A 24,289-nucleotide genomic window follows, 5' to 3' on the forward strand; every position below is an offset into this window, starting at 1 on the left:
GGGAAATTAGCGGTACAGAGCGACTGTTGTCCCACGGATGGTGGACTATTTATATTCCTGGTTTAATCACTCAAATGTGAATTGCTCTCCTATTCTGTGCTAAATAAATGTTATTATCTGTCTACACTTCAAGGCACCTCTCCATTCTTTTTCTTTTACACGGTCCTGGAAATTGCTTCTACTTCCTCACCAGAAGCTTGCCCTGAGTCCTGGACATTTTTGAGCCCCATTATTGGATGGACTAATTGTAAATTACTTCTTCTTTGCCACCCTGGCTATATAAATATACATACAAACTAGTGACTATTGCACCAGTTTTATCTTTTTTTTTTTTTTTTTTTATTGCACCAACATCTTCTCGCTTCCATAACATTGAGGCATAGAAGGGAGGTGTTCAGGGCTAGTAACAATGTGTGAAATTTTGTTGGAGCATTGTCAGCTCACCAGAGGGAAGCTGTGAGCTTATTGATTTTTTTGGCAGGATCAACTGGTATTTTTTTCTTTTTTGCATGTATTAAATAGATGTAACAAAACACTTTTTAAATGGTATCATTCACAGAAAAAAGGGTTCGTATATGAGAAGTTCATTTAACCACTTCTATGGTTAAAATACCCCCTATTGACCAGGCCATTTTTTGCGATACAGACCTGCGCTACTTTAACTGACGACGCTGTACCCAAAAAAAAAACTTGATGTCCTTTTTTTCCCACAAATCGAGCCTTCTTTTGGTGGTATTTGATCACATTGCACAATAAACAAAAAAAGAGCAACAACTCTGGAATTCTGGAAAAAAAAAATTTCCTGACAGACTCCATGGCAGCACACGTATGGGTAGGCTCCGCCTCCTCTCCTACCCTATAGGACCCCACTCCCATAAATTTTTGCTCCAAGCCAGGAGCCGTGTTCCTTTTTTGTCCTCCTTCCGCAAGAGAAGTCTTACCTTATAGGATGCGTTTTCTTACATACCTGGTGGCGTGTGGCTTTCCTGGATGATGCCTTTCTACCTTAGTCCAGCAATCTCAGTACTACTGGGTGGACCCGGGCAATTTGAAATGATGCCGGAAGATGCCATAAATCCTGAATGAGAGGTGGGCTGCATCGCTTGGCCAAACGTCCTTGCTACTAGCGGGAGGCCCTTATGCCCTGACGCACACGCTAGTCTCCGGTTGAGGAGCGTTCCAGGTCCTTCTGTCGGTATTGGTGGTAATGTATTGCTTACTTTATATTTTATATCGTTTTGCTTCCTGGTTAGTATGGCGGCTGGAGCGCTCCTGCGTTCCAGGCCGTCGCTCTCGGCTCCTCCCCCTGCCTCCTGATTCCCAGTTGGGTGTTCATTGTGAGGCTTGGTTCCTAAGTGGTCTGCGCATGAGCGCACGACACTTCCGGTCCTCCATGACGCGGTGGCGTCGGGGGGGCGTGGCTTTACGGCTCCCGGGAAATTTAAACAGCTGATGGAGCTGTCATTCTTGGGATGTCTGTGGGCTTTTGCGGCGGCCTCCCCACGCTGTGTCTCTGCCTGTGTTTGGTAAGTCCTGTGCTGGGTCAGTCCTGTTTGAATGGGGGAGGGGAAAGGCGGCTATGGGAAGGTAAGATTGAGTTCTTACATCCTTCCTATTGCAGGTTATCTCGCTGTGATTTGCAATGGATGCCTCACCGCCCCCCGGTGGCCAGTCCCTGCGCAACAGGTGAGCTTTAGCTTTTAACTCTCGCTTGTCTGCCAGCTGGCTTACTGTAGCCTGAGCTTTTCTTTCCTTTGTTTTCAGCCCTTTTAGGTCTGACCAACGTCCTGCATCGGGATCAAAGGATAGATCACCTTCAGGCCATCACCATGCATCATCCAAATCCAGGCACCATAGATCCAGGTCTAGGTCTAGACGCCATGATGATTGTCCAAGCGGGTCTTCCTGCCATGCTGACCGCCCCGCACACAAATCTTGCTGGGGTTGTAGGGCTGTAGTCCCTGAGGATAGATCCTTGTGTGATGCCTGCTATTCTCGGGCAATCAAGGAAAAACAAGTCCCAGATCCACCAGTGGAAACCCTGGTCAGGCGGATCGTGCAAGAATCCTTAAGGGATTGGGATCCCAACCGGCTGTCTGGTCATACAGCTGATACTCCAGTTCTCCCTCAGAGAGCCAGGCACTTCCCAGCCGAGTCGCTTCTCGGATTCCTCTGAAAGTGAGGATGACCTAGAAGACCAAAGTTCAGGCTTTGATTTTGCCATGATTTCTCCGCTAGTGAGAGCGGTAAAAGAGGCATTAAAATGGGAAGAGCCAGCAGATTCCCCGGCAAAACAGAAAAAATACTTTAAACACCTCAAGAAAGAACGGGATCATTTCCCTTTTCTGAGTGAGCTGGGGGAAATCATTACAGACGAATGGCATGGAGTTGAAAGAAAGAATTCCTTATCGTCCAAATTTTCCAGGTTATATCCTTTTAAGACCGACAAAGTGAAGCATCTTGATTCTGCACCTACAATAGACGCAGCCTTGATGAGGCTAGTCAAACACGTTACCCTACCTTTGGAAGATTCCGTCTCATTTAAAGATGGTCTGGATAGACGAATTGATACGGATCTCAAAAAGATCTATCTGTTAGCTGGTATGACCTGCAAGCCAGCCCTAGCCCTTGCAGCCACATCCAAAGCTATGGAGGCTTGGGTAGATAACATGGAGACCACACTGCAAGGTGTCTCAGAGGAAGCAGCCAGAAGCTCGGCTGTGTATGAACTAAGGTTGGCAACGGCCTTTTTGGGAGAGGCTTCCATTGATATCATTCGCCTGGTGGCGCGGGTCATGCTCTCTTCTGTCACGGCCAAACGTGCTTTATGGTTACGTCCCTGGCTGGCCGATCCTGCTTCCAAACAAGCCTGGTGCAGGATTCCGTTTGAGGGTGCGTCCCTTTTTGGCAACAAACTGGACAGTGCCATTACCCGTGCCACTGGTGGTAAATCAGGTTTCCTCCCTCAGGATCGCCGTTTGCTTGACCGCAGAAGATTTCAGCACAAACCAAGTTCGGATCGATCCAGAGAAGCTCGCTCTTACAGGCCTGGACGTGAGTTCAGAAAGAATTGGAAAAGATCTCAACCTACAGGTCAGAAGTTCAACAAGGGAACACCTTCTAGTGGTCGGGAGACCACAAAGTCTTTTTGATATCAGGCCTGCTCAAGCGTTGCGAGTAGGTGCTCGTCTACGTCAGTTTGCGCACATTTGGGCAGCCTCGATTACAGACCAGTGGACCGTCAAGACCGTGTCTCATGGTCACGTTTGGTTTTTCGAAGAAACTCCAATTTTGCGGTTCATCCCTACGGCTCTACCTCGCGTGGAAGAAAAGAAGTCAATTCTTCTGTCATACGTAGATTCCCTGATCTCTCAAGGTGCTGTCATCCCAGTTCCGGCCGAAGAAAGGTTTCAAGGCCTTTTATTCACCTCTATTCATGGTGCTAAAGAAAAACGGTTCTTGGAGGCCGGTCATAGACCTGACTCATCTGAACTCTTTCATAAAGAAAGAGAGGTTCAGGATGGAGACACTCTTCACTATCCGCCAAGTGGTGCAACCAGAAGATTGGATGATCTCCATATATCTAAAAGATGCCTATTTCCATGTCCCAGTGGCAGCAGAACTACAAAAATTTCTTCGCTTTGCCGTGGGTCAAGTGCATCTCCAGTTTACCTGTCTCCCTTTCGGGCTTACCACCTCACCTCGAGTCTTTTCAAAGATCTTACTGGCTATTGTAGCTTTGATCAGATCGAAAGGGATCCGACTGTTTCACTACTTAGACGATCTGCTTCTTCTTTCTCAAGACCAAGCACAGATTCTGCAACACAGATCTCAGGTAATCTCCACCCTTCAAGAATTCGGGTGGCTCTTGAATCTGGAGAAAAGCCATCTGGATCCGACAAAATCCTTGATCTTCCTGGGGGCACTCTTCAACACCTCCAGAGGCACCATCTCTCTTCCAGTGGAGAAGATTCCGGTGATCCGCAGCAGAATACAACCGGCAATGTCAACCCCTTATCTTCGGGCATCACAGTGTCTGAAAATAATAGGGACCATGGTCTCCACGGCCCCCATGGTCAAGTGGGCACAGTGGAGGATGAGGCCCTTTCAAATCGGTTTCCTCCGCCAATGGAGCTCCGGGAATCCAGACACTCCTGTACGGATAACATCCTCTATGAGGGCGAGTCTGTCTTGGTGGCTACAACGGGAAAATCTCCTGAATTTGTCATTCGATCGTTCCCGTTCCTTGGATCGTTGTGACATCGGATGCCAGCCAGACGGGCTGGGGTGCGCACTGCCTGTCAGAGGTGGCCCAGGGCAGGTGGGACTTTCCCACCCTTGGGTTGGTCTCAAATGTCCTGGAGCTTCGGAGAGCTTTTCGTGCCATCATGGCTTTCCGTCACTTGGTGAAAGGGTCCTCGGTCCTTCTACGGCTAGACAATACGACGGCAGTCGCATATATCAAGAGGCAAGGGGGCACCCGCAGTTCCTCCCTTCTGGAAGAAGTGAAACCGATCATGGCATGGGCCCAACGGAATCTTTCCAATCTATCAGCTGCTTATCTTCCAGGAGTCCAGAACGTTCAGGCAGATTTTCTGTCAAGAACCAATCTAGACAACAACGAATGGTCTCTTCATCCAGAAACCTTCAAGTGGGTCATCTCTCAGGGGATTCTTCCGGAGGTAGACCTGTTTGCCTCTCCAAACAATGCCAAACTGTTGAAATTCTACTCGAGATGGCGTTACCCCCAAGCCTACGGGGTAGATGCTCTGACGGACCACTGGAAGTTCCACAAAGCATATGCTTTTCCCCCGGTCCCAGTGATATTCAAGTTCCTGCAGAGACTCAGGAGAGAGAGGGTAGAAGTCATAGCAATTCTTCCGTTTTGGCCAAGGAGGCCCTGGTTTCCTCTGCTGCTCCAACTGAGCTTTCGGGATCCTGTTCCCCTGCCATTCAGGTCGGACCTTCTATCTCGGGGTCCAGTGCTGCATCCATGCCCAGCGCAGTTACATCTCATGGCATGGTCCTTGAGAGGGAAAGACTAAAAGCTCTTGGCTGTCCAAGTGCGGCAATGTCCACAATGATGAGTGCCAGGAGACCGGGCACCAACAAAGTCTACGAGAGGATCTGGTCTAAGTTTGAGGATTACATGTCTAATGAGTCCGATTCCATCACTAATCCTAAGATCCATCACATTCTGGGGTTCCTCCAGACAGGCTTAGACCTATCTCTGGCTGTTGGCTCTCTCAGAGTACAGATCTCAGCAATCTCTGCCTTCACGGGGACCTCATGGGCAAAACATCCTCTGGTCCGGCAGTTTTTCAGAGGTGCGTCAAGAATGAGACCTCCCAGGAAACCCAGGTTCCCCAAATGGGACCTTCCACTAGTCCTTGAGTTTCTCTCAGCAACAGTTTTGGAACATGGAGATTCCTTCTTCCTTAAGAATCTGTCTATGAAGACGGCCTTTTTAGTAGCCATCACATCGGCTAAACGTGTCTCTGAAATTAGTGACCTGGGTTGCAAAGAACCTTTTCTGACATTTTTTTTCCTGATCGGGTTGTCCTGGTCCCTATGCTAGGGTCCAATCCGAAGGTAAATTCAGTTTTCATGTCAACCAAGAGATTGTTTTACCTACATTCAAGTCTCAAGATGACCAGAGTACACATCCATTGGATGTGGGCGAAGTCCTTCAAACATACTTGAAGTTCACAGCTTCCTTTCGCAAGTCAGACTATCTATTTGTTCTCTTTTATGGAAAGAACAGAGGCAAGAGGGCTTCTTCCAGAACAATTTCTAGCTGGATAGTTCAGACCATCCAGTGGGCATATAGAGCCAAGGGACTGGCTCCTCCGGAAGTGGTGACGGCTCATTCCACCAGAGGGATTTCTACGTCTTGGGCGGCTTCCCTTCATGTTGCACCAGATGTCATTTGCAGAGCGGCCTCATGGTCCTCAATTAACACTTTCATGTCACACTATTGTGTTGAACCTGCTTCTTTATCCTCAGTTGATTTTGGTTTAAAAATTTTGTCTGTTGATGGTGCAAATTAAACCTATTTCTGTTTGACCAGCAGTTGCCCACCCGGGTGTGTATGGCTAGTTATTTCCCATACGTGTACTGCCATGGAGTCTGTCAGGAAAACGGAAAATTTATATCAATACTTACCGTAATTTTCCTTTCCTGATAGAACTCCATGGCAGCAGGAGTTCCCTCCCATCTGCTGGAGTAGTCTATATATGGAACACGGCTCCTGGCTTGGAGCAAAAATTTATGGGAGTGGGGTCCTATAGGGTAGGAGAGGAGGCGGAGCCTACCCATACGTGTGATGCCATGGAGTTCTATCAGGAAAGGAAAATTACGGTAAGTATTGATATAAATTTTCCGTTTTATATATATATATATATATAGTAGGGATTGAAAGTTTGGGCACCCAGGTAAAAATTTGTATTAATGTGCATAAAGAAGCCAAAGAAAGATGGAAAAATCTCCATAATGCATAAAAATACAGATTAGACATTCTTATAATATGTCAACAAAAGTTAGATTTTATTTCCATCATTGACACTTTCAAAATTACAGAAAACAAAAAAATGGCGTCTGCAAAAGTTTGGGCACCCTGCAGAATTTATAGCATGCACTGCCCCCTTTGCATGGCTGAAACCTGTCAGTGTCATGGATTGTTCTCAATCATCGTCTGGGAAGACCAGGTGATGTCAATCTCAAAGGTTTTAAATGCCCAGACTCATCTGACCTTGCCCCAACAGTCAGCACCATGGGATCTTCTAAGCAGTTGTCTAGAAAACTGAAACTGAAAATAGTTGACGCTCACAAAGCTGGAGAAGGCTATAAGAAGATAGCAAAGCGTTTTCAGATGTCAATATCCTCTGTTCGGAATGTAATTAAGAAATGGCAGTCATCAGGAACAGTGGAAGTTAAAGCAAGATCTGGAAGACCAAGAAAAATATCAGACAGAACAGCACGCAGGATTGTGAGAAAAACAATTCAAAACCCACGTTTGACTGCATGATCCCTCCAGAAAGATCTGGCAGACACTGGAGTTGTGGTACACTATTCCACTATAAAGAGATACTTGTACAAATATGGTCTTCATGGAAGAGTCATCAGAAGAAAACCTCTTCTATGTTCTCACCACAAAAATCAGCGTTTGAACTTTGCAAATGAACATATAGACAAGCCTGATGCATTCCAACAAGCCTGCATTTTGGAAACAAGTTCTGTGGACCGATGAGGTTAAATTTGAACTTTTTGGCCGGAATGAGCAAAGGTACGTTTGGAGAAGAAGGGGCACAGAATTTAATGAAAAGAACCTCTGTCCAACTGTTAAGCATGGGGGTGGATCAATCATGCTTTGGGGTTGTATTCCAGCCAGTGGCACAGGGAACATCTCACGAGTAGAAGGAAAAATGGATTCAATACAATTTCAGCAAATTGTGGATGGTAACTTGATGCCATCTGTGAAAAAGCTGAAGTTAAAGAGAGGATGGCTTCTACAAATGGATAATGATCCTAAACACACATCAAAATACACGGGGGATTACATCAAGAGGCGTAAACTGAAGGTTTGGCCATGGCCTTCACAATCTCCTGACCTCAACATAATTGAAAATCTATGGATAGACCTTAAAAGAGCAGTGCGTGACAGACAGCCCAGAAATCTCAAAGAACTGGAAGACTTTTGTAAGGAAGAATGGGCAAAGATACCTCAAACAAGAATGGAAAGACTCTTGGCTGGCTACAAAAAGCATTTACAAGCTGTGATACTTGCCAAAAGGGGCAGTACAAGATATTAACTCTGCAGGGTGCCCAAACTTTAGCAGACATCATTTTTTTGTTTTCTGTTATTTTGAAAGTGTAAATGATGGAAATAAAATCTAACTTTTGTTGACATATTATAAGAATGTCTAATCTGTAATTTGATGCCTTTTGGAGATTTTTCCATCTTTCCTTGGCTTCTTTATGCACATTAAAACAAATTTCTACCTGGGGTGCCCAAACTTTCGATCCCCACTGTATATATATATATATATATATATATATATATATATATATATATATATATACAGTATATATTTTCCATTTTTGCTATAAAACATTCCCAATAAAAAAAAAAATAAAAATCTAATTGTTTCATCATTTAAGGCCAATATGTATTCTGATACATATTTAAAAAAAAAAAACAATAAGTGTATTATGATTGGTTTGCGCAAAAGTTATTGCGTCTACAAACTAGGGGAAAGATTTATGTCATTTTTATTTTTTTTATTTACTAGTAATGGCGGCGATCAGCGATTTTAAGCGGGAATGCGACATTGCGGCAGACAGATCGGACCCCTGACTGACATTTTTGACACTTTTGGGGGACCAGTGACATTACTACAGTAATCAGTGCTAAAAATATGCACTGTTACTTTACTAATGACACTGGCAGGGAAGGCGTTAACACCAGGGACAATCAAAAGGTTAAATGTGTTCCTAGGGGGTGCTTTCTATCTGTGTGGAGGATGGGCTTGCTGGATGAACACAGAGACCTGTGTTGCTAAATAGGAGGAACACAGGATCCCTGTGTTCATTGCTGGTAGAACAGCGGTCTGCCGTGTTTACATTGGCAGACTGCCGTTCTGTCTCCACAGGGAGTGATTGCGGGTGCCCGGTCGACATCGCACGCGCCTCCACTAGCTGTCATGCGAAACGAAGTACAGGTAAGTGATTTTCGCAGGACACAGCTGACCTGCCGCCGTATAAGTACTGTGGTTGGTCAGCAAGTGGTTAAACACTTTAGGGATTGTTATCTAGCTAAAGACAGTGGTGTAGTTTCCAATTACAAATTGTTCCCAAGTGTTCCTTACGGAGGCATGATGACTCTTTTCAAATCAAATATCCCCGTCCTTCTTTCCCCCCTCATTTGTCCCTCCCTGTGGACTTATAAATAGACCACCATAAAAATGTATTAATTAAGAATTTGAAAAAAAAATGTATTAATTAAAGTTTTAAGCCAAAACTTTTTTTTGGCTTGACATACACTTTATCTACCCAGAGTAGTATACACATAGGGGTATCTTTATAAAAAAAGAAAAACTTAGAGCTTTTCATTTCTGTGAAACTGCATGTAGATTCATTCTGTGCGAATGGGAGCAAGAACCTATTTAATTAGGCTATTTTATCTCCAGGTCAAAAGTTTTGCATTTGTAAAGAATAAAGTAAATAAGGAAAATGCACTATTATGGCCACTAGGTGGGCCTGACGATCATAGTAGATAAGTATTTATTTCCTATGATCATCAGCTTGTTATCTGTCTGCCATAATGCAGTATTTTCCTGATTCACTTACTCACTCACAAAAAAACATTAGACCTAGATAGAAAATAGCCTAGTAATGTTCCATTTTGCCGCCACCGGTTCAGAACGAATGTACATGCAGTTTCACAGGATGAATAGCTCTGCAAATGTTTCATAAACACACCTCTTAACCTCTGATTATCTAACATCCGACCTCTAAATTACTATATTTGTTATTTTGAAAATTTGTATCAGTAAAAAAGAGCTGAAAAGCAATTAAAGTGAACTAAAGTCCACAAAAACTCAACCTTCATTATGGCCGCAAGCTCCCTTGCCAGCCAGGAAATCTGAAAATCCTCACATGCGGGGGAGCTGCATCCTACAAGGGTTGAATGAAGGCCCCTTGACCCCATCATCTAGGGAAAGGGAGCCTTGACTGCTGGAAGCTTGGCAGCTATGTGGGCGTCGTGATAAACGGGGAGTTTAGGTGGATTTGACAGGATTGGCCACTAAGACACGAGGTGATGGGGTGGAGCCTGAACTCTAGAAAAGAGGCTACGCAAGGGCACGTCCCACCACTCTGAGGAGATTCTAACGTCACAAGAATTGCCCACCCGCCCGTTGAGAAGTTGTCACAGCTTTATTGGCGGTTTTACCTTGCCAGCAATGGATATTCCTTTATGGGCCATGCCCTCAAGTTTAAGTCTGGGATCAGTTTAATGCCTGTCTCGCACTGATGGTGGAGACAGGCCTATTAGACTATCTATGTTTGTTATGATGCTCATGGTATAGACCATGACTGGTATCATTATGTGGTAATTTAATATTGTTACAGTTGATAAGTTCAATAAAGCTGTGGCCTTGCCCTAATTCCAACTTAAACAAGTCTGTGTGTCTTTTCTGGGGGGCAAAGTCTTGTGTTGGTAATACCTGGTCAGAATATGCCTAAGCTTATCAGCAGTCATGCTAATTTATACTAGTGGAGAGTAAAAGCACAGAACCCTCCACTCCCCTGGCAGTTGGTGCTCACCCATGTTCTAGTGGTAAACTGTAGCATGTGGGAAAATATACTGCACAGACCAGTCTAGCAGCATAAAGGAGCAGAGAATCCGGTAAGTACATTTTCCTTTCTGTGCCTCCTAGCCCTCTGGATTTTCCTACCTTGTCGAGAGGACACTCCAGAGGAACCCAATGGATGATGTCACATGCCAGGGGACATTCTGGGGGGTGTGGTTTTGTGTTTATGGCATTCAAGATGTTCCTGCCTCTTTGTCAAGCCAGGTTTGACAAAGAGACAGGGGCACCTTGAAACATCTAACCAAAGCCACAGGATGCCCCAGGAATATGACAGCATCCACTGGGCTCCTCTGGAGTCTCCACCCAACAGGCAAGTGCTCTGAGCTTCCTATGCCTACTCTGCCAGCGGCAGTGCTGTACAATCCCTGGACTAGATGCATGTGCTACAGGGTTCCCTGGATGTCCTGATTTCTTATGCTCCACATGCCTCCTCAAACTTATTTCATGTGAGTTGTTAATTTGTTTTTATCATACAGTCATCTATTTGATATTAGCAATCAAGGTGAGGGGATCCCCCCAGTTTACCCATAAATATGTGTGCTCAGGGCTTTTTTTCCTCAGAAAATAGGTGCAGGAACTCAATCACGACCCCAAAACCAACCTCCCCCCAGACAAACACCCTCCACGATCTGCTCTGCACCTGCATCTCCCTTGTCCGCTCAGGAGATCAGCTCTGTGAGAGCCATTGGGAGACAAGCTGTCACTTGTAAACACAGAAGTCGGACTTCTGTGTTTACCATTATAATGGTGAGCAAGGAGCAGAGGGCCTAAGCCAGAGGTGGTGGAACTGAGTTCCACCAAGTTCCAGCTGAAATAAAGCCCTGTAGTGTGCTCGTTTATATTATGGGTTTTAATTACCCGGATCTATCTGAATAGCACATACCATGATTTGTTGTTCTAATGTAGATCTATTGACATGTATTGATAGATTTGTGTATTAATATATTGCTCTTTTGTAGTTAACTGTTATGCAATACTCTAGCAAAATCTCCTGAAGAAGCCATAGTCTGGTGAAACATGTAGAGATGAACATACTGCAACAGTACTGTATGGATAACTTCTTTATAGATGTTTTTATTTGATTTAATTGTAGTACTGCCTCCTAGAGGACTGCTGAGAATTACGATTTCTGGATTCCCCTGGGTTACCCTTAGCAACTGATAGCAGACAAACAGCATTGAAAGTCCTTGGCTCAGTCAATAATCAACCCAGGGGATGTTGATTTTTGTGTTTTTATTGAGAACTGGGATAGGAGAAGGGATGAGTGGGATACTCCAACTATGAACTATGCACAATCTTGAGGACAGCTAGCTGTAGTGTGCGGCAAGGTCGTTGCTTCACATTGCCACTGAAGTGAAGATAGTTTTAAAGGTTCCTGTTTTAGTTATTTTCTTCAGGGTCCTGTAACTGGCACCCCTCTCAACACCAGTGTGCTAACGCCTGTCTGCTGACCCTAGCTTCTGTAGTGGTCCCCTTCCTGGCAGACCCCTGGGGCAAGTTCTTCTGTACTCATGGACACTGTTTTTCCAGAGTCACCGTTGCCTCCAAATTACACTTGTCAGCATCCACAGGACCTCTGCGTTCAGCAACACCTTCAGGGTCACCAGGCCGGCTGCCTGTGACCACCTTTCCCAGCTGCAGAAGGAGAAACAGCCGTACTCTCCTTCTGGGACTTGGCTTCCCACCCAAAGACCCCCTGTCACATGTGCCCTTGGCTTTTATAGCCTATCCCAGGATGCACCACGGTCTGTGCCAGCCCACTGAGATAGCCAAAAAAGTCTGTGTGTCACTGGCTGGGTTTCCTCATCTGTCCAACAGGCCTCCCTATTGGATACAGTGGATACAGTGGGGACACTCCCTCAGCCCAGATGAATCACACCCTGGACACATGTAACAGGCCTGACTAGAAATCCTGCTCTCTGATAAGCAGAAAGAGCCACTAGGTTTTACCTGTCACTCTCCTGATAAGCAGGCAGAGCAAATATACACTACCTACCTAGCACCTATCTAGGAGGGTTCTACATAATATTTTTAATGATTATAATAAAAATAGATTTTTACATTATATTTTGTGTCTGGCATTTTTAAAATCTACCTCCAACCATTTTGTTTTTATTAGAGATCGAGCAATTATGGACAAAGTCAATATATCGAGGGCCGATCTGCAGTTTCCCCAATATATCGGAATCGGCCTCAGAGGTTACTGATATTTCGGAAAAGTGCTTGTACCGGAGTGATGCCTGCAGCTAGAGGCATCACCCGGTCTTGGCTTCCATAGCCAACGGTCGGCTGTCTTGTAATGGAAACCGATGCGGCTGAGAAGCCGCTCCCCTGTTATTACAAGGAGTGGGAGGGGATGTCCCCCCTCCCACCGCCTTCCGCAGCTTGCCCGGGTCTCCCGTTCCACCGGGAGACCCGGGCAACCATCCTGCATGGCCGCCGAAGAGAAGACCCAATCAAAGCAGCATTCGGCTCTGATCGGGTCTACATGTAAAAACGCGGAAGTGAATTAATGACATCACTTCCGGGTACTCGGCGCCAAATAAAAACATTCAAAACGCCAAGTTTTTTTTTTTAAGTGCAGAGGAGGGGGTTTGGGGTCTTTTAGACCCCCAGATCCCTCCACAAGAGTACCTGTAAAGTAATGTAATGCACGAAAATATCGGCCAATATCGGCCGATACCGATATGCATTGCCCAAAATATCGGTATGGGTGATAAAAAAAACAATATTGGTTGATCACTAGTTTTTATCATACGATAAATGTTTTGATGCTGCACCTAGATGGCACCCTCCGCTGTGTGTGTTTTTATGTCTTGATTCAGAGATTTCTTCCATCCCTCTAGAGGAGCTGCATCTTGTCAAAGGAAGCTTTTGGGAATCTACCACTGACATATCTGATAATGACTGGTTTATTGTACTCATGGTTATGCATCCCAGTGTTTTTTTTTTTCTTTGTTATGAGGAGGTTACCCATACACTACTTGCACCATAAAGACATTTCTTTTTATGTTTTAGTAAATAGAACTGAATGAGCCCCCAGTGACAGCCCACTGATATAGATCAACGAGAGGGTGATGGCTTCTTCTAAGCCCCAATTACATTAAGCAAACCGAAAAGGCTATTTAAGTTTCAGCCATACCTACAAGTCTTCGGCTATTTCACTATCAGTTATCATAATGTTCTCCTCAAACACACACTTGTAACAGCGCACTGTCTATCTGGACACATCCTCTGGCTCAATACCACCGTGCAGCTTTGATCAACGGCAAAAGGTCAGCCATAGGTGTTCATCCACCGGTTAAAGTCTTCATCTCATCTTCCACAACAAGTTTTCTTAATAAAAATTCTGAAGTGATATACTGATAATAACGGCCCTCAAAATGAGTTTTTTTTTTTTTTTAACCACTTTACCCCCAGCCCTATTTCGGACACTTTTTGTTCACAAAATAAAACCAGTATTTTTTCCTAGAAAACTACTTAGAACCCCCAAACATTATATATATTTTTTTAGCAAAGACTCCGGAGAATAAAATGTCGGTCATTGCAAAATTTTTTGTCACGCGGTATTTGCGCTGCGGTCTTTAAAACGCCATTTTTTTGGAAAAAATTTGAAAAATCACATTTCACTAATTTTAAAAAATACTAAACAGTAAAGTTAGCCCATTTTTTTTGTATATTGTGAAAGAACATGTCACGCCGAGTAAATAGATACCAAACATGTTACGGTTTAAAATTGCGCCCCCCCGTGGGATGGGGACAAACTACGGTCAATAGAGATCTCAATCTGCGACGCTTTAAATTTATTTAACGGTTACCAGTTTATAGTTAGAGTGTAGCTCTTTTTTTTAAATTATTGCCCACGCTCTGGCAATCGCGGCGATACCTCACATGTGTGGTTTGAACAGCGATTTCATTTGCGGCTCGACTTGCGTATAAGTTTTTTTTTTGTGCGCGAGCTAACGGTGACGGGGGCGGCTAAATTTTTTTTTTTTTTTTCCTATTTATTTTTTCTTTTTTTTTAACTTTATTACAGGTTTTTTAAAAAAAAAAAAATCTGATCACTTTTATTGCTGTCACAAGCAATGTAAACATCCCTTGTGACACCAATATGTAGTGACAGGTACACTTTATGGAGGGATCGAGGGTCTAAAAGACCCTAGACCCTTCCAGTACACTTCCCTGTATGCAAAACGCCGAAAACGGCATTTTTGCATACAGCCGTTTTTTAAATCTGCCGCCTTTTGCAGCACAGTAAGCCGGATGTGACGTCATGGATGCCGCCTCCGGGTTACGTCATCGGAGACCCGATCGATGCCGTTTCCGGCATTCATCGGGACTCCATCCAGCCGGCGGATGCGCCGGCTGGGTGCTCGGGGCTCCCGGTGGGACGGGAGCCCCGAGCAAAGCCGCGGAAGGCGGCGGGAGGGGGGCGGACGTCCCCTCCCGCCCCCCCGGGTAACGATCGAGCGGCTCCCGAGCCACATCGATCATTACCGACGGAAAGCCGACCGTCGGCTTCAAACAACGGTACTGGGATGATGCCTCTAGCATCATCCCGGTATAACCACTCAAAGTCAGCCGACGTAGATCTACGTGGCTGGTCGTTAAGTGGTTAAATAAGCTTTTCTTTTTTTTTTTTTTTTCCAATGGATGAAGAAAGATTGGGTAGAATTGACTTGGTGTAAAAAAAAAAAAAAAAAGGTGGTATCGCATCACAATTATGCGTGTCAGCCTTATGCAGGGACCACGCTAAACTTCTCAGTATTGATACCAATTTATGTATGTCTTTGGCCGCAGCCGAAGCTGATGTCCCGACCAAGACATTAAAACGGAAAATTGTATCATATTTACCGTAATTTTCCTTTCCTGGTGCCTATCCATGGCAGCATATAGGGGATAGAGCTCCACCTCGACTCCTCCCTCAGGACCAGTGAATAGCATAAAAGAAGACCTGGCCCCCTATCCCATCATTCTCAGTAATATAGAATACCAAGCGTATTCTGCCATGGATAGGCACCAGGAAAGGGAAATTACGGTAAATATGATACAATTTTCCGTTTTCCTGGTGCCTCCATGGCAGCATACAGGTGATAAATAACTAGCTCAGACGGTCGGGATAATGCTGAACTTAAAGTATTTTAATTGGTTATAGACATTGTCGCTTGGATTGCTCTCTTTCCTAACTCCACCGTTGTGAGAGCACCTGGATCGATATGGTAGTGTCTCAGGAATGTGTGGCGAGAAGACCAGGTGGCCTCCCTGCATACTGTTTCCAAGGAAACGTTAGCCCTTGCTGCCCAAGAAGCCGAGACTTCTCGAGTTGAGTGAGCATTCACCCGCACCGGAGGGACCATGTTAGTCGACTTGTAAGCTTTTTTAATCAATTTTACAACCCAAGAGGCTAACGTTCTGCTGGTTGCCTCTTTTCCTCGGTTTTTGCCAAAGGGAATCACCAAGAGTCTCTGAGATTTCCTGAAGGATCTAGCAGATTCCAGGTAGGCCCTTAGAACTCTAGAGAGGTCCGAATCCTGACATGCCCCTGAATCCGTATCCAAAAATACCGGTAATGCCCAGGGTTCCAGGAGATGACACGGGGTTGTGGCTTTAGGCGTAAAACCACGCAGAGGGCGCAGTTCCACCCTGTCTGGGAAGAAAGAGATGTGGTCCTCACCTATTCCCAAGGCGTGTAGCTCCTAAATCCTTCTCCCTGAAGTAATGGCCAACAGGAACGTGGTCTTCAGGGTCAGGTTCCACAGTGACGTATCTTCTGAAGGGGAAAAAGGTTTATCCGATAAGGCTTGCAGAACCACCGACAGATCCCACTGAGGATATGGATGCCTTACCGGTGACCTGATTTTCAGGACTCCCTTGAGAAATGTTATCACTTCTGCCCATCTCCTGTTGGTTGCGGCTGAAATGGCTGCTACTTGTACTTTTAACGAGCTTAGGCTCAGTCCTAGGTCGAGACCTGTTTGGAGGAAGTTGATTATATCCGTTGTGGAGAGCGAGGCTGGATCTACCCCGCGTCCCGTGGCAAGGATAAGAATTTGTTCCATATTCTTGAATATACCACATTTGTGGATGACTTTCTGGCCTTTATTAGGGTAGCTATAACCTCTGAGGAACAACCTAAGGCCTGAAACCTCTTCCTCTCAAGTTCCATATTCGCAGGTCCAGTTTCTGGGGATATGGATGGGTCAGTCCCCCTTGAGATAGAAGGTGAGGGAAGGGGGGGGATTCTGACTGGAGGGCTCATCGAGAGATACATGGCCAGGGCAAACCAAGGTCTCTTCGGCCAAAATGGTAAGATCGCCAGTATCTGTACATGCTCCCTCAGGAGCCTCTGAAGAAACTTTAGTATCAACGGCTGAGGAGGGAAGGCATATGCTGTTCTGAACTCCCACGGGCATGAGAGGGCGTCCACTGCCTCCGCCTGGGGATGTGGTAGCGAGAGAAAAATCTTGTTAGCTTTGTGTTCTCCGCTGCGGCAAACATGTCCACCTGGGGGGTTTCCCAGAGTTGGTAGATCTGGCTGAAAATGTGGGGATGTAATGACCATTCGTTGAAGTCCACAAATGTTCTTGACAGCCTGTCTGCTTCTGAATTTGTGCTGCCTGGGAGGTAAACCGCTCTCAGGTCTACGAGATTTTTTTCCGCCCAAAGTATTACCGGCTCCACTTCCCTGAGCAGAGATCTGCTTTGGGTTCCTCCCTGCCTCTGCAGGTAGGGGACTGCTGCTCTGTTGTCTAGTAAGGATGATCGAACTTTTGAAAAGTTCGGTTCGGCCAGAACATCCGAACTTCCCGAAAGTTCGGCCCGGATTTCAGAACCCCATTGAAATCAATGGGACCCGAACTTCGGTAATCAAAAAACACCATTTTTAAGCCCTAAAACCCAATAAACGCCCCTAAAAAGTGCCCAGGGTTCTGGGTCATGCCCCATTAACTATTAATCACACAAAAAAAGTTCTTAAAAATTGTCATTTTTGATAAAAAAGCCAATTATTGAAAAAATTAAAAAAAAAAAAAAAAGAGAAGTTTCAGCTCTGTAGCATGTCCAGAACCATGAAAAAAAAAAGATAATTTTTCAGTAGAACAGGGATGTGGGTCGGGACCCTCCTTTAACTTTAACACCTATATGATCTTTTTTTCTGGTTCTGGACATGCTACAGAGCTGAAACTTCACAGGTACACCTTTTAGACCCACCAGACACAAAATCACACAAAAAAAGTTCTTAAAAATTGTCATTTTTGATTAAAAAAAAGCCAATTATTGAAAAAATTAAAAAAAAAAAAAAAAAAAAGAGATTTTTTGATTTTTTGGATTTCAGATCTGGGGGGTCTAAAAGGTGTACATGTGAAGTTTCAGCTCTGTAGCATGTCCAGAACCAGAAAAAAAAAGATCGTTTGTATTAGAACACTTTCTTTCAGGACAGGTAGTTAGCTTCTCTCCCGGTTTAATAGCAGGCATTTTTTGGGGTTCTTTGTAGTCAGGAAAAACATCTGAACTTGTGTATAGTGGTACTGTGCACAAGTTCTGATGTTTTGCCTGCCTCCAAAAACCCCCAAAAAATGGCAGCAAAAACACACCTGGGCATTTTTTTTGGACGCTAGCATTTTTTTTGGCATTTTTTTGGGTTCTTTGCAGTCAGGAATAACATCTGAACTTGTGTATAGTGGTACTGTGCACAAGTTCAGATGTTTTGCCTGTCCCCAAAAACCCCCAAAAAATGGCAGCAAAAACACACCTGGGCATTTTTTTTTGGACGCTAGCGTTTTTTTGTCATTTTTTTGGGTTCTTTTGAGGCAGGCAAAACATCTGAACCTGTGTATAGGGGGTATATATAGACATATATGTCTGAATATATACCCCTAGACATATATAGGTGTGATAGTAGCAGAAATATATTCCTGTAAATGATTTCATTAGCGCAAGCATTTATTTCTGCTACTATCACACCTATATATGTCTAGGGGTATATATTCAGACATATATGTCTATATATACCCCCTATACACATGTTCAGATGTCATGTCTGACATCAAACATGTCCTCAAAAAAGCACTGGCAGTGGCAGCCCCTGCAGCATAAAAAATGCTTGGCTGGTGAGAAGCCATATTCCAGTTACGAAGCTATTCAGAGAAATGATCATTTCTCTATAGCGGTCACCCTGCTATGGAAGGGTTTTGTCACCCTGCCATAGCAGTCACTGCCAGTTAACCCTACACTACACTACGGTCCCCTTACACTTAACACTTTCCCTACAGAAACTCAATTTTTGAAGCTAACTTAAGTGTAAAGGAGAACTCTAACTACACTAGATATCCTTTTCCTCACACTAAAAATAGCTAAATGACACTTTTAAAGTAAAATTAACAGAACTGCTTCCATTCTCTTCCATGTCCAGTATAACAATGCTAGGAATATGGCGGGGGCGATCTTATATACTGGGGGGCGTATTCACTAATGATTGGTCTAGGGACCCCCTAGTCACTCCAATCACATTCCTAGCATTCTCCTGCCCCCTCAATTGGCTTTTGCTAATGGTTCTGGTCCAATCACGGGCTTTTAAAGCCCATTTCCTGAAGCATTGCATTTTGGGCGGTTCTGGTTGCAGAATTCCGAACTTTTTGGGCAAAAAGTTCTAAATTCGGCCGAACCTCTTACACCCAATGTTCGGGTCGAACCGATGGTGGACCCGAACCGTTCGATCATCCCTATTGTCTAGACGGAGCACTACTCTTTGACCCTGTATCAGCGAAGCAAATGATGTTAGCACTAGGAAGGCTGCTCTCATCTCTAGGATGTTCGAGACTATCCCCCTCGTGGGGTAGGACCATCTCCCCTGTACACTGACTTCCCCGCAGTGAGCTCTCCAGCCTAGGCCACTGGCATCGGACATAATTATGGTCCAGGGGAATGAGCCCAGTTGACGAGAATTGGATAGGTTCTTCCAATTCGTCCACCAGTGCAGGCTCCTGCGCATCAAGCTGGATAGAAGAATCTTCTGAGAGAGACACAGTTTCTTCCATTGCAACAGGAAGCCCGTCTGAAAATATCTTAAGTGCCAATGGGCCCATGGAACCACAGGAATACACGCTGACATTGTGCCTATGAGGCTCAAACACTGGGATGCCGTTATCTGGTGGGCTGACATAACCATCTTCATTCTTTTCATAATGACCTCTATCTTCTGGAGGGGCAATGACACAGTCCCCCTCTGTGTATCGAACAGTATGCTCAGATAGATCATCTGTTGGGAGGGGACGAGATGACTCTTGCATGTTTTACGAGCCAACCTAGTTCCACTAGGGACCGTAGCAGTATGTCCCTGTGGGAAAGGAGCTGTGCTGGGTTGTTGGCTAAGAGGAGGATGTCGTCCAGGTAGTGGTGTACTCGTAAGCCTCTCTCCCGTAACAGTGCCAGCGCTGAGATGAGGATTTTCATGAACACCCGAGGTGAGGTGCAGAGACCAAAAGGTAGAACCTGAAACTGCAGGTGGGTCTGTCCTACCACAAACCTCAGGAATCTTTGTAATCTTGGATTGATCGGAACATGCAGGTAGGCATCTTCTAAGTCGACCGAAACCATCCTGGTTGCTCGTCTGCAACGACTCCATCTTGAAGCTCTCCAGACTTATATACCTGTTGAGCCTTTTCAGGTCTATGACAGGTCTCCAGTCTCCTGTTTTCTTCTGCACCAGAAAAAGAGTGGAGTAAAACCCTGTGAAGCGCTCTGTAGCTGGCACTGGAATAGCTGCCCCTTGTACCTGAAGCAATTTTATGTACTGAAGTAAGGTTTGAGCCTTCTGAGGCGATGTTGGAATTCTTGTTTCTTGAAATAAGGATTGAGGAGGAAGATGACAGAAACTCCAGGAGTGCCCTGAATGAATTGTAGACAGGACCCAGGGATCCTGACAATTCTGGACCCACTTTGGCAGAAAGAATCGCAATCTTGTTCCCACCTGAAGGTCCAGCGCACTCCTGGCGTCAAAAGGGCTTAGCGGGTTCTTGCAGAGCCGATAGGGTTCTGTTTTTACGGGAAGTCAGGAAGGTAGACTTATGCCTCTTTTTCTACTGAGCGGAACGGTTCGGGTCTGTACAGTTTGGAATGGTTACAATGGTCCGGTCTATTCAGGTGAGCGTTTCCACTGCAAGTCGGGCCACCAGGGACCATGCAGGGTTTACACCAAATGAGGTGTTTGTTTTGCTCTTTCATTTGACTTGAGCATTGAAGTTTTCCTGTCCGCCAATCAGTGGAATCTATCGTGTGACGCCAGTAGCTCCGCCCTAACCGTACCGTACCATTTCCTATGACCCTACATCTGAAGCAGGACCAGGAATGGTGCGGTTTGGTTCGGTTGTATGGGCCACTTTCATAATGGAAACACTCAAATTAGCGTACCGTACCGAACTGACCCGAATCGATCCGCTCAGTGGAAACGAGGCATTAGTGCCCCTTCAGGGTCTTCTACCGTCACAAACAAAGGTACCGTGTAGATAGGCCCTTACCCCTAATATGAGTAATAAAGAAATGGGATTGAAAAAGATGGGGCTTTACGGGCCAGTGGGAGTAGAAGGATCATACACAAAACCAGTTTATATAAAACAATAACATTTTATTGAGTCAAGAATAAAAAACATGGGCGAACGTGCACATGTTCACACGGACAACATGAAAAGAAATTCATAAAATCAATCAATAAGAGTCATTGGAAATATAGAAACACATCCCGTTAGGGAAAAACCAAAAGCCGACGCGTTTGCTGGAGACCTACATCGACCGCATTCTTCCACTCTGAGACCTATTCTCCATCCTACACAGGCTTTTGGTTTTTCCCTAACGGGATGTGTTTCTATATTTCCAATGACTCTTATTGATTGATTTTATGAATTTCTTTTCATGTTGTCCGTGTGAAAATGTGCATGTTTGCCCATGTTTTTTATCCTTGACTCAATAAAATGTTATTGTTTTATATAAACTGGTTTTGTGTATGATCCTTCTACTCCCACTGGCCCGTAAAGCCCCATCTTTTTCTATCCCATTTTTTTGGTCTTCTACCGTCTCTGTGAGGTCTTGGGTTTCTGAAATCACTGACATTAGTTGGACGAAATCTTGCTGTATGAGCTCTAGGATTTCTCACCTTTCGATCTTGAGGTAAAAGACCTGATTTTCCTCCCGTTACTCTTGAGATAGCCTGGTCTAGTTTTTCTCCGAAAAGAGCTTTACCATTGAAAGGTATCTTACACCATGACTGCTTAGACGTCATGTCGGCCGCCCAGGGTTTTAGCCAAAGGGCTCTTTTAGCCATAACCGAGTGTAGCATAGCCCTGGCTGAGCAGTGAATTGTGTCGATGGCTGCTTCACCAACAAAATCCGCTGATAGTCTGAGCTCCTCTAGTGCCTTGATTATATCTTCCCTGGGGATGTTTTGTCGCAAGGCTGTCTCAACGTTATCCGTCCAGGTTCTGATAGCGTTTGAGACTGAGGTAAGTGCAATTGCTGGTTTGCATGCTGCCCCCACCGCGAGATAGCCTCTCTTGAGGTCTAAATCGATCCGTCTGTCCAGGGGATCTTTGAAGGCGGCAGAGTCATCCAAAGGGAGGGTGACATTTTTGGCCAGACGGACTACAGCCGCATCTACCTCCGGCATGGAATTCAACATTTGAGAATCGGATTCTGCCAGCGGATACAGTTTGTTGAGGCGGCCTAGAGAGAACTTTTTGTCTGTTCTCTGCCACTAATCCTGGATTACCTCCCTGATTTCTCCCATCAACGGGAAAACAATTTGTTTCCTTTTGAGAAAAGGAAAATATCTCTTAGATGTTTGAGGAGGTTCCTCTGCGTCTTCCAAATCAATTGCCGTTTTAACCGCTTGAATGAAGGAAGGATTCATCGTATAGCTGAACCCTGAAGGTTCCGATTCTTCTTCCGACTCCTCTGAGTGTTCCTCTTGACGGGGTTTAGGAGGTAGGAGAGGGCTGGCTGATGACGGGCCTGGTGCTTCGGAAACTGCCTGCTGATTCTGGGTGCCCGGTGTGAGTGTCTGAGCGGGAACCAAGGCGGCCAGAGGGAGTCCCTCATTGTCTGTTTCAGAAGGTCAGCAATTTGTTGGCTCTCTGACTCTCGGTCAGCCGCGTATTCCCTAAGGCAACTCCTGCAGACTAGTTTGTCCGGAAGCGGGGTACCTCCGCAGGCCCAGCACTTCTTCCCTGAGGAGCGGGAAGGAGGTGAAGGAGAACGGTATAGGTGCCATGACCTTGACCTGTCATGGGATCTGTGCCGAGATGATCGGGATCTTTGATCCGGGCTGTAGTCCTCACGCTGTCTGGAGGATTTTCCAGATCTCTTGGAGTGTGCAGGACTGGAGAAAGAACAGAATGAATATCTCCATCAGCCGTGCACTCTTTTTTTTTTTACTTACCGATAGTTGGTCACATACCTATTGCAGGGAGGATCTTGATTGCGGGATGAATGGCTCATGGTAGGATGGCCGGAGGGTCAGCTTAAAGGATAAGAAAAGAGAGCGAGAAGGAACAAGTAAGAATTTGTCCTGATATTACTGGTGGAAAGGAAGAACTATTTCCTCCTTTCCATTTCCCCATATGGCCCTGAACTGCTCCCTGAGGTTGCTTAAATATACTAAGGATACTAATTAGGGGTGGGGGAGGAGGTCCAGGAACCACTTCATTTTAATTAGTAGCTTTTAAAAGGGAAAAAGAGCAATCGCCCTTTTTCCCTCATCCAAGATGGTGGCCGAAGCATCCCGTGACTGAGCAAGGAGGAGGCAGTGCCTCGGATCAGGAAATGTTGGAGAATGGAGCTGTAAGCTGCCAGAGGGGCATCTATACGTGCTGCTGCGGCCTTACAGAGGTATACATACCTGAATTCAATAACTTTAACTTATGTAAAGCCTAGGAAATGATCCAGAAAGGAGGGAGGTAGGAGGGAGGACTAACAGAAACCCCCCTGTAACAAAGGAAAGGGAAAGACAATGATAAAGCTGATCCTCCAGCGATCCCACGCTGCCAGACATCCAAAAAGAAAGGCAGGATGGTGTTCCTTTGAGGAAACCCTGCAAACAATGCCCCAAAGATAAACAGAAGGGGGCTCCCAGTCTATTTAGTGCTTTGAGTGACCCGAGAACAGGGACTGCTCACTGGAGAGGCTCAACCCAGCGGAAGCTGCCAACGGCAGAGGTATAGACGTGCTGCTACTCTTCACCAGTCAAGAAGGTATGAGGAAAAAAAGGAGAATGATGGGATAGGGGGCCAGGTCTTCTTTTATGCTATTCACTGGTCCTGAGGGAGGGGTCGAGGCGGAGCTCTATCACCTGTATGCTGCCATGGAGGCACCAGGAAACAGCTTTTCTTTGTTCTTCCTTCTATTTTTGAGGAGGTCATAGAATGGAGGGAAATAAACATATCCATTCCTCTGCTCTAGGCAATGAAAAGCTTGAGCCTTATCCCTTGTCATGTTTTTCAAACACTTAATATAAGTGTTTTTGTAAAAACATGATTCAACCTGCCATCTTTTTTAAAAAATATATACAGTATATATAGAGGAAATGTTTCAACCATCAGCGTTCTTTTATATTAGGGCCTTTCCTTTTCATTGTCACTTGCTCTGGGTGATGCATTATATTTTTCTGTAGACATCCCAACCTGCAAAAACTCATTTCAGGGAGGTGGCACTCCGCGCCCCCCCCCCCCCGCTCCCCCCACCAATTTAACACAACTAGAAGATGATCAAATGAAATGGAATCAGTATACAGAGGCGTACTTCTTCTGAGAGATATTACCCACTTTAAGACTGGAAGATTTTACCCCCCTTTTGCGATTCGGCACTGCATTATTTTAACAGACATTTGCACGGTCGTGCGACACTGTATTCAAACAAAATTTAAAGCGTAT

The 24,289-nt window shown here is 45.2% G+C and overlaps 1 pseudogene across 1 annotated transcript in view; it reads right to left on the minus strand.

Moving 5' to 3' along the window:
* LOC309548078 (lamina-associated polypeptide 2, isoforms alpha/zeta-like) overlaps nt 1–22,272 on the minus strand; it is a 587,917-nt pseudogene extending 565,645 nt beyond the window's left edge. The window contains exon 1 of the transcript in view: nt 21,520–22,272. The product of the transcript in view is annotated as a lamina-associated polypeptide 2, isoforms alpha/zeta-like (transcript). The remainder of the gene's footprint in view (nt 1–21,519) is intronic.
* Nucleotides 22,273–24,289: the final 2,017 nt, after the last annotated feature.

This window comes from Pelophylax lessonae, assembly GCF_965119305.1.
Source record: "Pelophylax lessonae genome assembly, chromosome: 2".
In the NCBI taxonomy this organism is placed as follows: Eukaryota; Metazoa; Chordata; class Amphibia; order Anura; family Ranidae; genus Pelophylax; species Pelophylax lessonae.